Here is a 16,128-nt window from a genome sequence, read left to right as displayed (position 1 = left end):
TCTCGATGAACAGGTTATTTATGTTACAAAATTGTTCTTGAGCATTCCAAACATTCAATTTAGAGGACGGTGGCATCTTCAGGACAGGTATTGTACTAGTTGCTGTTGTTTACCTCAGAAAGGTTTTACCGTTGTTTTCAGCAACTATACAGGTGAAGGCACAGCCTATTCAGTCTCTCTTCATGACCCCATGGGGAGCTGGCATACTCATGTTCAGAGAAAACTCTCTGAAATGAGTCCACAAAGAATATTTCCCTCTGAGGACATGGAGCCCTGTAAACTGAAGGTGGGAACCGAAAGTTGTGAAGCAAGTGACATGTTCCAATGATTTTCTCTGGCCCCTCACACTTTCCAAACTTTGTCACACCTCCAAAGTTGTCTCTTTTTTTTTTTTTTTTTAATTGTGGCTGAAGATTGCAGCCATGTATCTAATAAAAACCAATACCACCAGAAAGAGAACTGCTCACTATGGATTTGAGGCTTTTTTGTTAGGCTTTTTAAACAGGCAAGGGCATTTCATGATCAATAAAATGTCTTGACAAATAATTCCAACATGTATAAAGGAAACTCATCACAGTCAAGACCACAGAGGGAAGATTCTACTTTACTAAATCTGCATTAAGAAATTTGCATCCTATGCTCATTTTCGTTGAACCACTGAAGTGGAATCATTTACATGGTGAGCAAAAGACTGGCTTAATGCATTCCTTAGGAACCAGGAGCACTCACAACACTGCAGAAACAACACATATCGACTCAGGTTTTTTTTGCAGATTTCAGCTGGGTGAGATTCCTTCATAATCAAAATATAATTGAATCGTTCACCTCACTCCACTCCACAAATGAATGTGAATTATTCTCTGCTAACAGAGAATGGTTAAACTTAAATTACTGAAATTTGACACTCATCTTTCACGGCCATTCTTCAGGGAGAACAGGGCGACCAAGGGATCTCGGCTTCCCTAGGAGAGTAGCATGGAATGAGGCAAGTAGGCGCAGGCACTGAGCTCCGTGTTTGTGGCTCTTAGCAGCTCCCTCTGAGGCTGTGAAATTATGCTCAACTCCTTCCAATTTAAAGAGAAAAAGCCTCTTTTTAACTATGCTGCGTTGTTGATTTCTGTTCTTTTCCGTTGGCTGGGACACGGTTTTTCAGAGTGTGCTCTGTTCCAGAATAATTCCATGAGAAATTGCATTTATACTATATAAGCGTATAACTTTTTCTAATACTTTAAAATCACTTCTTACTTTAGTTTCTTTTATTTTAGGTACAAATCTACAGTTTAGTCTTCATCCTATGTGGCAGGAATGCTTAGGGCAATCAAAGGAATCCACCTGAAAGCAAAGAGTACAAATACAGACACTTACAGACAAGATTATATTATTTCTCTCTCTGTCTCACTAGAGCTTGTTTGCTCTCCCCACCCCACCCCGCCCCGCCCTGCGCGCGCGCGTGGATGTGAGAGAGAGAGAGAGAGAGAGAGAGAAGAGATTCAGGTAAAGATAAAGTTTGCCTTTGCCAAGATTACATTCTCACTGTAGAGTGTACTTAATATGTACTTTTTCTCCTATTATTCCTCTTTGTTTTCCTTCATTTAAAAAAAAGTTCAATGTCTGCCTTTATGATGAGTCATTGCCTATAAACTATTACTTTATTTTATTATGAGTTATTATACATGTTACTTAAATGGCAATAGATTTAAAAACCACTATATATTTAATTAAATATGTAACTAAAATACTGCTGCATAATCAAGATTCTAAAGACATTTATTTCCAACATAAGAGAAACATTGAACAGTTTGCAAATTCTTAGTCTAAAATTCATATAACTATAGCTTTAGTTTTAGAAACTTTTTGCACCTCTCTGCTTTATTTTCATGATCTTTTACCAATTCATTCTCCATCAAGCTGACCTCTTATTTTAATGGGTTTTCCAGAGGGAACTTGCTGTAACAGAGGCAATCCATTGTTGGACATGATTTCAGATGGCAACTTCACAATACTGGTGGAATTTATGTTGTTACTTAATTGAACAAGAATAGTCAATTTAATGAGGAATTGTTTATATGATTTTATTTTAATCTGACAAAACAAGAATGACTCATCACCAAAGTTTTACGTGAATATTAAACTAAAGAGACAGCCAAAGCCAAAGGAGGTGTGGGTTCTAGTTTTGCCAAGATGATGAAATAACACAAGTTTCAGGCTCCATTCTCCAAAATGGACCCTGGGGAAATTATAGAAATGAAAGGAACTGTGGATTTAAGGAGTTAACAAAGGAGAGACCCAACCCCACTGCACCTCACCTTCCCCACCATTCCTCACCCTTCCTCCCAGGTGGGAGACCATCTGAGTACTGGTTTGCACAGGGTAGTAGCAGTCTGGGGCAGAGGAAGACCAGAGGCAGCAAATGGGAGAGTGGGTTAAAGCAGTGGTTCTCCTCTCCCAATGTAGTCCTCAGACCTGTAATATCAGTGTCACCTCAGAACTCATTAGGAAGGCAAATTATTGGCTCATCCTAGACCTGCTAAATCAGAAATTTGGGGTATGTCTTAGCACTCTGTTCAAACAAGCCACCTTGGTAATTCTGATACATGCTAAATTTTGACATTCAATTTTTAGTTTAAACCTATGCCTCTGTGACTATATTCATGAACACACAGACATACACACAAGTTCATAGCACACTTTTGCCTACATACTTGGAAAATGAAGAGAATGCATAATTTTTTACTAATACTGAATTATTTTTCTCATAATGAACATTAATTTATCAAGTGATTATTGTATGCTAAACACTGTACACATTAAACAATTTTATAATCCTAACCCTTATTAGAAAGTATCTACATTCTAGATTTGACATTCCATGACATTAGAGACATTAAGTTGCTTATTTAAAGTCTCAAAGCTAGTTAAGTGGCAGAATCAGAATTCAAATTGACTCCAAATGCCTTCCTTGTATTTTGTAACTTGGCCCTCAAGCTTGCTGAACATAAATATGAAAGTTCCAAGGATTAATTTTGTGAGTGAGTTCAGAAACAATATACTCAAAAAGGCAAGATATGGAAGTTTATTTGGGTTCTGTTTCTAACATTGGCAGTTTAGGGTAAGCCTACAAACAGAGGCCCTCAAGAAGATGGCATCGTGAATGGAGCCATGGAACCCTGGAGTATGCTTGGAGCCATTCATCTAGGGAATCTGGGTGCTGGGCACCTGAATTGGTGGGAGTGGAGATGGACAGGCTTCAGGTAATATGTCCACTTGGCTGCATGGACTCCTTGCCTTGCAGAGGATGGTGCAGCCAGATAAGGGCTGGAGTGGGACCTGGCTCCAATTGCCAGGATAATAGTGGCAGGTATTTAAGCACCAAATTTTCACTAAATGGAAGGAAATGAGATTTTTTTTTATTTTATATTAGTTTCAGGTATACAGTATATTTATTTATATAGTTTATATATTGACCCACCCAATTACTTTAGCACCCATCTGGCTCTACACAATAGCTATTACAATGCATAGACTCTATTCCCTATGTCATACTCTACCTCCCCATGACTACTTTCTAACTACTAATTTGTACTTCTTTATGCCTTCACCTTTTTCACCCAACCCCCCATTCCCCTCTCCTATGACAATCACCAGATTGTCCTCTGTATCAGTAAGTCTGTGGAAATGAGATTTCTTATACTAGATGAAAAGGCAACTAAATGAGACCTAGAATATTTTAATCTAAAGAAATGTTATTTGGAAATTAGACAATCAGAGACTGAACATTCTCCACATACAAATAATCATTAAGATAAATAAATTAACTTCACTAGTAATGAAAGAAATATAGATTTAAAGCAATAATGAGGTCATTTTTAATCTTACAAATTAACAAAGTCTTCTTTAAAATAAGACCAAGACAAATGCTGGTGAGACGGAAGTGAGGCCATCACTCAGTATAAAACTAGTTGGAGAATTATGTCATAAACTTTTTTGGAATATAATTTGGGAATTTGAATAAAATGTCTCAAAATTTTCCTATTATTTAGCCCAATAATTTTATTTATGGAGTCTTGCCTAAGAAAATAATCTGAAATGTCTAAAACTATAATATATGTACATGTGCACGTCACAATTTTATACTTAATGGCTTAAAATTAAAGTAGCCTAGTAAGCCTAATAATTAGGGAGTAGTTATATAAGATTTAGTAAATATATCTAATTGACGAGTATGTAGTATGAAAATATGATTTACAAAAGTTTTTAATAGCATAGGGAAATATTCACATTCTAAATTTAAATCCAGAAGCAATGACAGTTCATTTGTGTACACAATATTATATCTACTCCATAAAGATATGTATAAGTAAAGATTAAGAGCAATTATACAAAAATCATAAAGAGGGTAATAATTAAGATAAATCCTATAGTTGGTGGTCAATGAGGCAGATGGGGTCTTTAAGTCTGTGTTTTCCACTCTTAGGTCTCCATGAAATAAAGAGCATGTTGAGATTGTGATTTTGTGAACAACCAAAAATGAGTGCATTGTTGAACACTTAAGCTGCTTCAATCAATAAGAATAATTTTCCATAGATTTAGATAGAATGATGTATGAGAAATTGAGAATTTTGTATTGCCTATTTTGACTGCCATGAAAAAAAAGGATTTCATTGATATCATAAATAGCAGGCTACATTTATTTTTATTCATATTATACCAGCATTAAGACCATTTGTGAAACTCCACATCTTTTGAGTGCCAAAATATTATCTAAAAAAATGGAGACAACCTTCTGTCTTTAGTACTATTTACATTATTTTATTCAACAAATCTTAAAGAGCACACAAAATATTTCAGGGATTGTATTAGGTGCCTGTAATGGGGTACAAACAGAAGTGGTCTACATACTTTAGAATTCTTTAGAAACGATATAACAAATGTAAACATTCCTCATAGACTCTATAGTCATATTTGTTTATTCTGCAAAAATGCTTTAAGTGTCCAATTTTGTGACAACAAAAAATAATCAAGTGTAAACCACTGACGCATCATGGAGGCCACAGAGAGGTTGTTTTGGTTGCCATACTCCAAGGTAGTAGTTTAAATATCCATATATTGGGCTTCAGAGAGATTGCTTGTGATGGTGATGAACTGGCCAACAGAAAACTTTGATTTATTGCAGAGTTTGTAAATGACCTTCATTGTGATCTTTTTTAGCCTATTTGAGTAACTCCATACATCAGATCTGAAAGAATGGTAATTTCTCATTTGAGTCAGTTCTTAAAATTCAGTGTAATCTCTATTATTTAGAAAAAGCAATCTCTGAAATTTAAAGAGTATCACAAAATAGAACAGTTGATTTTAAAATAAAAAGTAAGCCTCATGATTGAACTATCTCTGTGAGCTCACCAACAATATTGACAGAAAAGAACTACGAAACAAAACAAGACCTCCCTGCTTTTTCCCTATTGAATTTACTTTTAAAAGTATCATAAAGGTATAACATTTGTGTCTGGTATATTATAACAATTAGTTGGAAAAGATTCATAATACTTTATTAACAACTACATGGAACAGTATGAAAAAGAAAAATACCCATCTCACACACACACACATGCACACACACAGCTTAGTGATGAATACATTTTATTAATCGAAGTTCTATATGAACTAGCATTTTAAAATCTTTGGTATTCATCTAACTTCACCCGTTCCATCTTGTTTTTGATTAACATGTATGTATCTGCTTCTCTAAATAGGCTAAAGAAGATCACAATGAAGGTCAATTACAAACTAAATGGGGTCTTTTAAAAACATTGCTGGCAGTCAGTGTTCATCAATCAAGTATTTTGTCTTCTTTACCAGTTCTATCCTAAAAAATATTTGTTTTGGATTACATTTGGCTCCTCTAGGAAATGTAATCACTTAAAGGAATTTTAACAAGAGTGAAACAATTTGTTGTGAACTTTACCCATGATAAGCATTGATTCCAAATAATACACCTTTATAAAAACTCCCATTCTTCCAATACATTATGGTAAACTGGATCACGATTGCAATTCTTCACTTCACATCTCCCACCCCTGTCCCCACTGCTGCTACCTCTCAAGACAATTCTACTTCCACATCCTTTGCCACATTACTTCGCAAGGCCCCTTCCACGGGAGGTGGAATATATTTGCCTATCCTAGTGATGTTGGCATTGACCATGGAGCTTGTTTTGGTCAATGGAAGGGTTGAAAAGGCATCATATGTTTCTACTTGCCTTCCTGTGCCTCAGTCATGACCATGAGACAGACATTCTCGTTAGTTCAGTGGTTCTAGGAAAAGGATTAAAGAGAGGAGAAGCAGAGTTACCCAGTCTATTTCAGTCACCAGAACCTGAAGCAGAGCAATCCCAACTGATCTGCAGATCTGTCAGAATAAATGACTGTTATTTTAAGCCACTGAACTTGGGGTAGCTTGTTACACAACATTTTTGTGGCAACATCTAACAGATACACCCATCACTACCCTTGCTGATAAGTAACACTGAAGAAACTACTGCAATGTATTTTTTTTTTTTTTTTTTTGGTAAGAGCTTTAAGACTTTGTGTAAAGTATATAAAAAAAAAAAGTAATTTTTGGAAAACAGAGACCTTGGTTCTGGTCTTTTCTTGGTGAACAAGTATAGTGTTCTTTGACAAGTCCTTTAGTCTTCCTGTGCTTCACCTGTAAAATTAAAGATGGTAATGCTTTGACACCTGAAGGCCTTATATTTAGTGATATCTAGATCCAGGTTTTATGACTAAAATATACTGTCTTATGAAATGAAACTAAATCATTATTTAAAAACAGTTAATTCCAAATGTATTACTTAGTATAATTGCAAAGCAAGTTAGTGTTTTTTTGAAACACAGGAGTCCTGAGGCAGGAATTGGGAGACGATGTTGGGGGAATACCCATAGGATAAGGCCAAGGCAGACACTGAACTAAGATTTAGGGAACCAAGATGAACAAAAGCACTTCATTGTCTGCAGTAAGATACGAAATCAGAATTGGAAAACATTTTTCTTTTTTTTTCCTTTCTTTTTCTTTTTTTAATAAAAGACAATCTATTTTTATTTTTATACATTATAAAAGACAATTGATTCTTGGTTTTGATCAGTTAATGAGTACATTATAAGATTAAATTTATCTGTCATATAAATAGGTAAATAATTAAATAAATACATATTTTTTTTAATTTATTTATTTTTATGGTGACAATGGTTAACAAAATCTAATAAATTTCAGCTGTACACTTTAACAGTAAGGAATATATATATATATATTTACGCTGTGTGTTCACCTCCCATAGTTAGATTCTTTTCTGTCACCACATATTTGACCCCCTTTACCCCATCTACCTTCCACCTCCCCCCTCCCCCCTACTCTCTGGTAGGAAAACGTTTCTGAACCTTGTGTCTAACCTTTTTCTAAATCTGTGTACTTTCTTAACTCTTTCTCTCTAGTATCAGAAAAACACGTATGAATATCTTTTGCCAAGTATGTTTTCATAGCAAAACCATCATTAGAATCGCACAGCTGATTCCAGAATCATTTGCTCCTTCTCATCTTTTTGGTTTTAGTTCCCCCAAAAAATGAGCACATACATATATGTTCGAGTCAAACAAACTTATTTATTTTGTCCACTCCCATCACCCCTTGCTCAAAAGGTCAGGCTAGGGAAGCTCTTAGCTGAAAGACAAGATTTACCATCTTCCCAGACTAGTGTAATAAAGAAGTTTACAGATAATTTTTTTCATATGTATTTATTCATCATCCATTACATTTTACAGAGAATTTGAGGCAAGGAGTTACCACACGGTCAGGGAAACTGCGGGATACAGGCTGTTAGTGGGGTGGCAAACTACCAGATAAAAATGAGCAGAAAGGGACAATGGGGATTGGGAAGCAATTAACCATTTCTGCCACAGTGATAAATCTCCGTATTTTGCTCCTGAATTTATGGCACTACAAAATGCTTACTTTTTTCTTACTTTCATTTTATTAATTCAACATGTTAATTCTTTCAGATTGTAGCAATTCATATTGGTACGCACCCTCAGATGCTATGTACTTGTCCAGGATAGGTACTTCTTGCCAAGTTAGACATCTGTATGAGATGCCTAATCAAAATACAGTTTAGGATCAAATCTTAGATTTAGGATTTTTAAAGTCTATTTGTAGCATACCACAGACATTGAACTGTGTGATTTTATTTAAGATCATTTTCATGGAACAAAAGGAGGTGACCTGTGGTTACTTAATAAAGAGACATGGACGCTAAAAGCTACTATGTCCATTGGCGTGATGCAAGCAGAGCATGAGCCAATAAACTGTTGATTTTCTAACTAGATTTTAGAATAATTTTATACTTAGACCTACCACAGACAATTTTGAAGAAACATTCTTTTCCCCTAATTGTATGGGCACTTCTGCAAGAGAATCCTAAGATGTTATACTTATCACACATTCTCTGGGTTACTCTTTTGAAGTTAATGGCTTGGGACAGAAAAGTCAAATGATAAGCTGTTAAGTTATCCTAGAAATAAGCTCTAGGAAACTCTCAACATAGGACAGAGTTAGGAAAAGTTTCAAGACACCATGAAGCACACAGCCTTAGGAAAGAAGACACCATAGTAAAATACTGAAAATAAGCAGTACACCACATTTCACAGGTGCTCTGTGTACTTGGAGATAGGCTGAGTTCTGCTACCCGAAATGTGATTCTTATCCTAGCTCAATGTAGCTGCCCTGAACAGCACTAGTAAGTAAATTAATACTGTTTTATATTTGTAAGAGTCTTCGCACATACATCATTTCAGGTTATGTATTGTTATTTACAGGTCACAGATAAGGAAATCAGGGCTCCTTGAGGTTAAGTGCCTTTGCCAAGGTTCTATAAACACCAACTAGCATCTTGCCAGAAAAGAGCCAACCTGCCTGTGCCCAGAGAGCCTATTGCAGAAATAAGTTTTATTATCCCGTATCCTTTCTGATCTTGGCGTCCTATGTTATTTCTGGTTCTCCACACTGAATTTCTGTGATAACTCAGCCCATTGTCCCCATGGACTGTGATGCTGCACCTTCTCTCCTGCTTCCCATCCCAACCTCAGCAAGCGCTAAGCTCTGGACCTTTGTGTCTCTTACAGTACTGGCTACAAGATGGTAAGTGCAAGAGCTGAGCACTACCTAAGTCACAACAAATCTGGTGTTTCTGCTGACTTATAATACTTTTCTGAGTCAACAATATGATTGCCATTACTATTTTAAATAAAAGTATGATTTTGATTCACAGATAAGGCAAACAATTATGCATTCATATGTCATTTAAGTTTAATGTCAAGCCATTGTGTTTTCAGTCTTATAGCCTTTTTCTTCTTCAGAGTAATATTTTCACTGTTCCTGAAATTAAGTTGTGATCAGAGCCAAACACTATATTCACTTAATGATTCATGTAGTTACTGATCACAATATTTTTATTTTAGTCAGTTTCCAAAAATTTTTATTCTTTTTTGAGGCTGTATTGTTTTCCAATGTATTTATATGTTATAAATACATAACATATAATTCAAAAGGAAAACAAAAAGTGAAAATATTACTTCTTTTGATAAACAGCCACTGTTAACAGGTCTTTATGTACCCTTGCATAGATATTCTATGCAAATACAAACATGTATATATTAAGAATTAGGAAATTCCTCTTATTTGGGAATATTTATGTTTTCTTCTGCATTACACTGATGAGAGCCCAAAGGCTCTCACCAAGACATTGGTTGAGAGAGAAATAGCCAGGCTATTATATCGCCATTTATGTTAGGAGCACACTTCTATATTATATCATTGTTGAGTATCTGCCATGTATCCTAATTATTGAAGATTCTATTTTTAAAAGTTGTGTTTCTTTTTTTTTCACTACATCTGTCTGTTCACTCTGGAAGGAAAGATGGCCATGGATAGAAGGAACTGCATTTTTCTTGTCCACAGGTTTTTAAAACATAATCCAGTCTGGAATGATCACTCTATATGAGAGAGACTAGATTACATCACAAAATCCACTTTTCCTTTCTTAATAAGAGAATTTAGGTTGGGCCCATGATTGCATAGCTAGGAACTATATTTCATAAGCTCTCTTCTGGTGTCAGCAAGTGACTAAGTTATCACTCATAGTATGAGTGGAGGTAACATGTGTAAACTTCTACTTTAATTGTTTACTCTGGATTTATGTTCATCCTTTCTCCACAAGCTGGCACATAGATATGTCCTCAAACTTTGAATATGCATACAGATTGTTTGAACTGTCCTCCAATCTGTATGAGCAACAAGACAGAAGGCAGTTTGGTCCCTGAATGATTGTGTGAAGCACAGATGTCTCACCAACCTCTATCGCTCAACTTAGCAGTGCTACATGTGAGAGAAATAGATATCTGCCTTCTTTAGGCCACTGTATTTGGGAGACCAGTTTGTTACAGATCTTGTCCTGTACCTTAACTAATATACCTCCATGTCTGGTTCTCAAAAGACAACCCGGATTTCTTTATCATCTGCTGTGTCTAAATCTTAATCTATTTACTCATTTTGATGGAGCACAAATGAGTGTATGGGAGATAATTTCATTGGTTTTATTTGTGCATCTTTGAGAATATCTTTATTTGACCTCTTGCTGGATGAATAGTTTCAATAGGCATAGAATTTTACTTGGAAAACAATTTCCCTTCAGAGTTTGAAGTTATTGCCCAATTTTCTTTGTTATTCTAGAAAAAGTTTGTTTTGATTTATGAATGTTTTGCTCTTCCTATTGAGGTTTCAGGATCTTCTTTCATTTTTCAGTAAGATTCTGAATTTTCTCAGTGTTGTATTGTGGTGTGGATCTTTTTTCATCCATCGTGTTTGGCCCTCAGTGGTCCCTTTCGATCTGCTCTTTAACCCTATAAAATTTCCTTGGATTATTTAATGGATGATTTTCTGCCATTTTCTCAGTTCTTACCTTCTTGTATTGCTATTTTTTGAATGTTGAACTTCCTAGATTGCTCCTATTTTCTTAACTTACCTCCTTTTTACCTTTGTCGTTTTGCTCTATTTTCTATGAGACGTCTTAAAATTAACCTTCCAACCCATCTGTTAATGTTTTTAATTTTTGCCACTGTGTTTTTAATTTTCAAGAACTACCTTTCTGTTCTTTGAACATTCCTTTCTTATTATTTACTGACCCTATCATGGATGCCATGTCTTCATTTATATTTGGGAAGACATCAAAAAATGGTTGTTTTCCTTTAGTTTTCTTTTTCCATGCAGTCACTGTCCTCAGAGTGGCTCCTCCCTCTTATTGCTTATGATTTTTTGTTTTGGTTACTATCTTCCTGTTAGAGGCTTTCCTTAAATATTTGTAGATCCTTTCTTGTCTGCTCATAGAGTGAGAGTTTAAAAGCTGAGCGAATGCTCTGAGTATGGGAATGGAGCTTGCGGATTTATAATTTCACAATAGTCTGTGCTCTTGACAGACTATTAGCTGCCAACTTCCAAATGTTGTTATCTTTATATATTTCCTGATCAGGTGTTCCAGAGAAGGGTCTTCCAGTCCCCAGCGTAGAGGGTAGAGATTTGGCTGCCAGAGTTATGGGAGGTGAAGGGGGTGTGAGGGTTGGTGGTGGTTTCTGTATTCAGTAGTCACTATTTATACTCAATTTAGTGCTCATGTTTTAGTAAGTTGCCAAGGCGCACTGTGTGTGGCATGCTCAGTCCAAAGAACCTCCATTTAAAACTTTTCTGAAGGATTATCTTTTATATTTCTGTTGGCAGTCACTCTATGGAGTAGAGTCTGGGAGGGCATCTAGGGTTTTAAAAGATCCTCAGACAACTTTTGCCATATTCTCTTCATCTTATTCTTTCACTCACCCAGCATTCACTTTATTCCCATTTCCAGAAATTCCAGAAGTCCCTGGTGCCAGCTTCTGAGCCTTTTGAGGATTCTCCAGTGTAAGTCAGATTGCTTCCAGCTATTCTCCACCACAGGCTGAGGAGCTTGGTTGTATTAGATCACCTTAATCATTGGCCGTTCACTTATCTGTTTTTTAGTTTCAAAAATTGGTAATTCTTTTTCTCCCATCTTTGAGAGAGTATGTTTTTTTGTGTGTGGTACTTTTTGTTTGTTTAAGGGTCCCATTTGGTTCTTCAGGAAAGAGTAAATTTAGATGCGTGTTTTTAATCTACCATTTTAACCTGTGACCCCGATGATTGCCTTTATTAGCCACTTATTTTTCTCTTCGACTAGCTGAGAATGTTTAAAGTTATTTACATTCCCTAGTATGAAGAAAAAAACTATAATTTTATTGTGAAAGCTGATGGAGAGCTTTAAAAAACAGCTACATTCTCTGATTTCAGGGAATTAATTTAGGCCCAAGAGAATGCTATGAATGGGAATGATAAAATCTTGATGAATCTTTGGTTAGTTTCAGGATCCATTGTTTAATATTCTATTTACTTAAAAAGACAGAACTTGTTTCAAACAGGTACTTGAGATTAAAAAATTAAAAGACTGGCAGTAAACTGGCCAAGTACAGAAACTTATTATATAAAAACGGTGTAAAAGATGTTAATTAAATGGATCAAAATTCATAAAATGGGTTTCTTTACAGCATTAGTACCTCTACAGGTGATAAAATTTTAATAAGCTCTAAAAATACTGAGAATTCTTTTTCTGTTCATTACTAATTGGCCTTCTAGAAGGAGTCTGCTGGTATATACCAAAATAAGAGGGAATCTGATCTATTTCTTCTACTTCTTTCATTTAAACATTGTATCTGCATTAGTATTAAAGTGTTGAGTTCGCCCAATCAGTGACCAATGGAAATAAATTTTCCAAATCCCCTTCCAGCTTTCAGAGGAGAGGTTTCCATGGCGTTCAAAATGATCTGACTTTCTGAAACTTGCTAAAACCTGAGAGGTAGAGAGGCTATAATTGTTATCACTCAGGGCCAATATAATCAGCTGTCTAACTACTCTTCAGCTCTCACAGCACCTGTACCCGCTGCCTCCCTGCTTCTGAAATGCCTCTCTCAGGATCAATCACATCTTCCAGGGCAGAGGGGGAGAGTGAGTGAATTAGATTTTAATTTGCAAGCTGTCCCACACGAAACAAGATCATTTCTAACAGAGGAGCTGATGGGGCTTCTGACCTTAACAGGGTGTTTGCTGTCGGCATATTTAAAGTGGGCTCTGAGGGTTTATCTCTGCACAGAGAACCCTGACATGGGATCCATCTAAAGTTTCATTCCAGGCTTGTGAAGTATCAGTGAAGTGTGGTTCATCATGATGAAACTCTTTAAAACTATATTAATAATTCACGTGGTCAATTAATAGGACCCCCTAGAACCCATACTGTGCCCTATCAGTACTTCTTTCCTGCTGGTGGTGCTCCTAGAAATGTGGCTACTTGACCACTGAAGGGAGGAAAAGGATGCTTCAGACAGACCATCTGCCTTCTGGAGTCCCATACATTTTAATGGGATACTCAGAGAGCATAGAGACAGAGACTAGCCCACTTGGAGACATTTTTACCCAGACCCTGAGTTTTGTGAGAAATTTTTCTGATGATTAAACTGATGAAGAGTCATACTATAGTCCTCTTAACATCAGCATTCCGACGAAGAATACAGTAACGAACAAATAAACAAACAAAAAGTGAAGCCAAAGGAATACTTCTCTTATGGAATTTCAGATGTCATTAAAAAGTTGAAGGAGTAATCTGAAGGCGGGTGGATGGTGCGATCAGAAAGGTATTCCTCATCCTCCTGAAGTTACCTGGAAGTTTCTTCTCTAGCCTCCTATAGATACGTAACATATCGAAGTATCAATTGGGTTTCCTAATAGAACACCACAAGAAGATATGGTGACTTCATGAAAGTGCCTAAATGTGAACTTTTTGTTCCTCCCAGCATTTTTGCCTTGATGAACAACTCTAGATTTTGCAGAATAAATTAAATTGATAACAGAATAAGTAAGCCAGGCAGATGCACTTCAAATAAAATAAAAATCACAAGTCAGTATATTCTGCCTTCATTCTAACACTCAAAACTCTTGTCCCTTTACATTAATAACAGCAATTCTTAGAAGCCAGCATTATATGGACAAAATGCTACTCATGAACCAACTCTTTGTAGAGAGATAATGTGAACTGATTTCCTATAATATATGAGTGTTAGCAGAACTTGAAGGTCCTCTATTACAGTAAGAGTTGGTTTGAAATATATTTAAGAATACAACTTGAAAAACTCTTCATTATACAGATAGGGCCATAGAGTCTCAGAGGTGGGAAGTAATTTGTCTAAACTCATAAAATATATTAGCAACAGAGCATGGATTAGATTCTCTTTCCCAGAAGAGAACCATTAGATTCTCTTCCATTGCACTATCCTTCTACCTCTGTTTAGCACATTGTTGGTTAGTTGAATGTGACTCAAGTAGTAAATTTTGCAAAGACGAAAGAGAGAGATAGAGATAGAGGGGGGGGGAGGAAAAAGGGAGGGAGGGAGTAGAAGAGGGAGAAGGAGAGAGGAAGAACCTTAAAATCATTAACTAAGCAAATCATGAAGATTCAAACTATTAAGCATTGGAAAATCCTATGTCCTCTAACATTTTATCTTGAATAATTTCAAAACTGTAGACAGGTTGAAGGAATAGGACAAAAAAACACCTACCATACCCTTCACTTACATTCGCTCATTGTTAACATTTTGTCTCATTTGCTTTCTCTTTTTCTATAAACATATGTACATTTAATGAAGTATTAAACAGAAATTGCAGAACTCATGACACTTAACTCCGAAGTGTTTTTCAAGAATAAAGTATTTTCTTATATAATCAAAATGCATTAATGAAATTAAAAGTTGATAGAATAATATCTACTAACAACATATAGTTTACATTAAAATTAATCTAGTCTATGGTCATATCACCCTGAACAAGCCCGATCCCATCTGATCTTGGAAGCTAAGCAGGGTTGGGCCTGGTTAGTACTTGGATGGGAGACCATCTAGGAAGACCAGGTGCTATAGGCATAAAAATTTTAAAAATAAGGGATTGTAAACTGATAAGGTCCTTGCAATCTGTGAGGTCAACCAAGGGTTGCATTACCTAAAAAGCATTAAATTAAATTAAATTAAATTAAATTAAATTAAATTAAATTAATCTAGGGCAGGTCCCCTGCTTTTGTTTTATTTCCATGACACTGACTACTATAAAGAAATCAGATTGATGCTTTTTTTTTAAATTAAGTTTATTGGGGTAACACTGGTTAATATAATTTTCAGGTGTACATTATAATTTGACATCTGTATATTCTACTGTGTGTTTACCACCCAAAGTCCAGTTTCCTTCAGCTACCATATGTTTGATACCATTTGCCCACTTCATTCTCCCTTACCACCCTAAATTTGACTCCCTTTACCCTGTCTACCTCCTTCTTCCTCCCCAACCCCCAACCCTCTGGTACTCACTAGTCTATAGTCCATGTCCATGAATGTTTGTTTGTCCTGTTCATTTGTTGCTTTTAGGTTTATATGCTATATATAAGTAATATCATGTGATTTTCAACTTTTTCTGTCTGGCATATTTCACTTAGCATGATTATCTCGAGGTCCAGCATGTTGCTGAAAATGGTAGTATTTCATCTCTTCTTATGGCTGAGTAATATTCCATTGTATATATGTACCACAGCTTCTTTAGCCAATCATCTATTATAGGATACTTCGATTGCTTCCATATCCTGGACACTGTGAATAATGCTGCTATGAAAATTGGTGTGCAAATATTTTTTCAGATATGGGGTGTCAAGTCTTGGCAGTAAATACTCAGTACAGGAACTGCTAGATTATATGGTAGATCAATTCTTAGTTTTCTGAGGAAGTTCCATACCGTTTCCATAGTGGCTGTACCAATTTGCAGTCCCAACCAACAAGATTTCTTTTTCTCTAGCATTTGTTATTACTTTTCCTGTTGATTATAGCTATTCTAACAGGTGTAAGGTGGTATATAATTGTAATTTTGAATTGCATTTCCCTAATAGCTAGCAACATTGAGCATCTTTTCATATATTTGTTGGCCATTTGTATGTCT

The 16,128-nt window shown here is 35.8% G+C and overlaps 1 non-coding gene across 1 annotated transcript; it reads left to right on the top strand.

The window, feature by feature from the left end:
* The first annotated feature begins 14,952 nt into the window (after window positions 1–14,952).
* Window positions 14,953–15,071, top strand: LOC118605888. Its single transcript, XR_004952281.1, has one exon. It is a non-coding gene; the product is annotated as a 5S ribosomal RNA (ribosomal RNA).
* The last annotated feature ends 1,057 nt before the right edge of the window (window positions 15,072–16,128 follow it).

Source organism: Rousettus aegyptiacus, unplaced genomic scaffold, assembly GCF_014176215.1.
Source record: "Rousettus aegyptiacus isolate mRouAeg1 unplaced genomic scaffold, mRouAeg1.p scaffold_m13_p_7, whole genome shotgun sequence".
Classification (NCBI taxonomy): Eukaryota; Metazoa; Chordata; class Mammalia; order Chiroptera; family Pteropodidae; genus Rousettus; species Rousettus aegyptiacus.
This window is presented reverse-complemented; position numbering and strand designations above follow the sequence as displayed.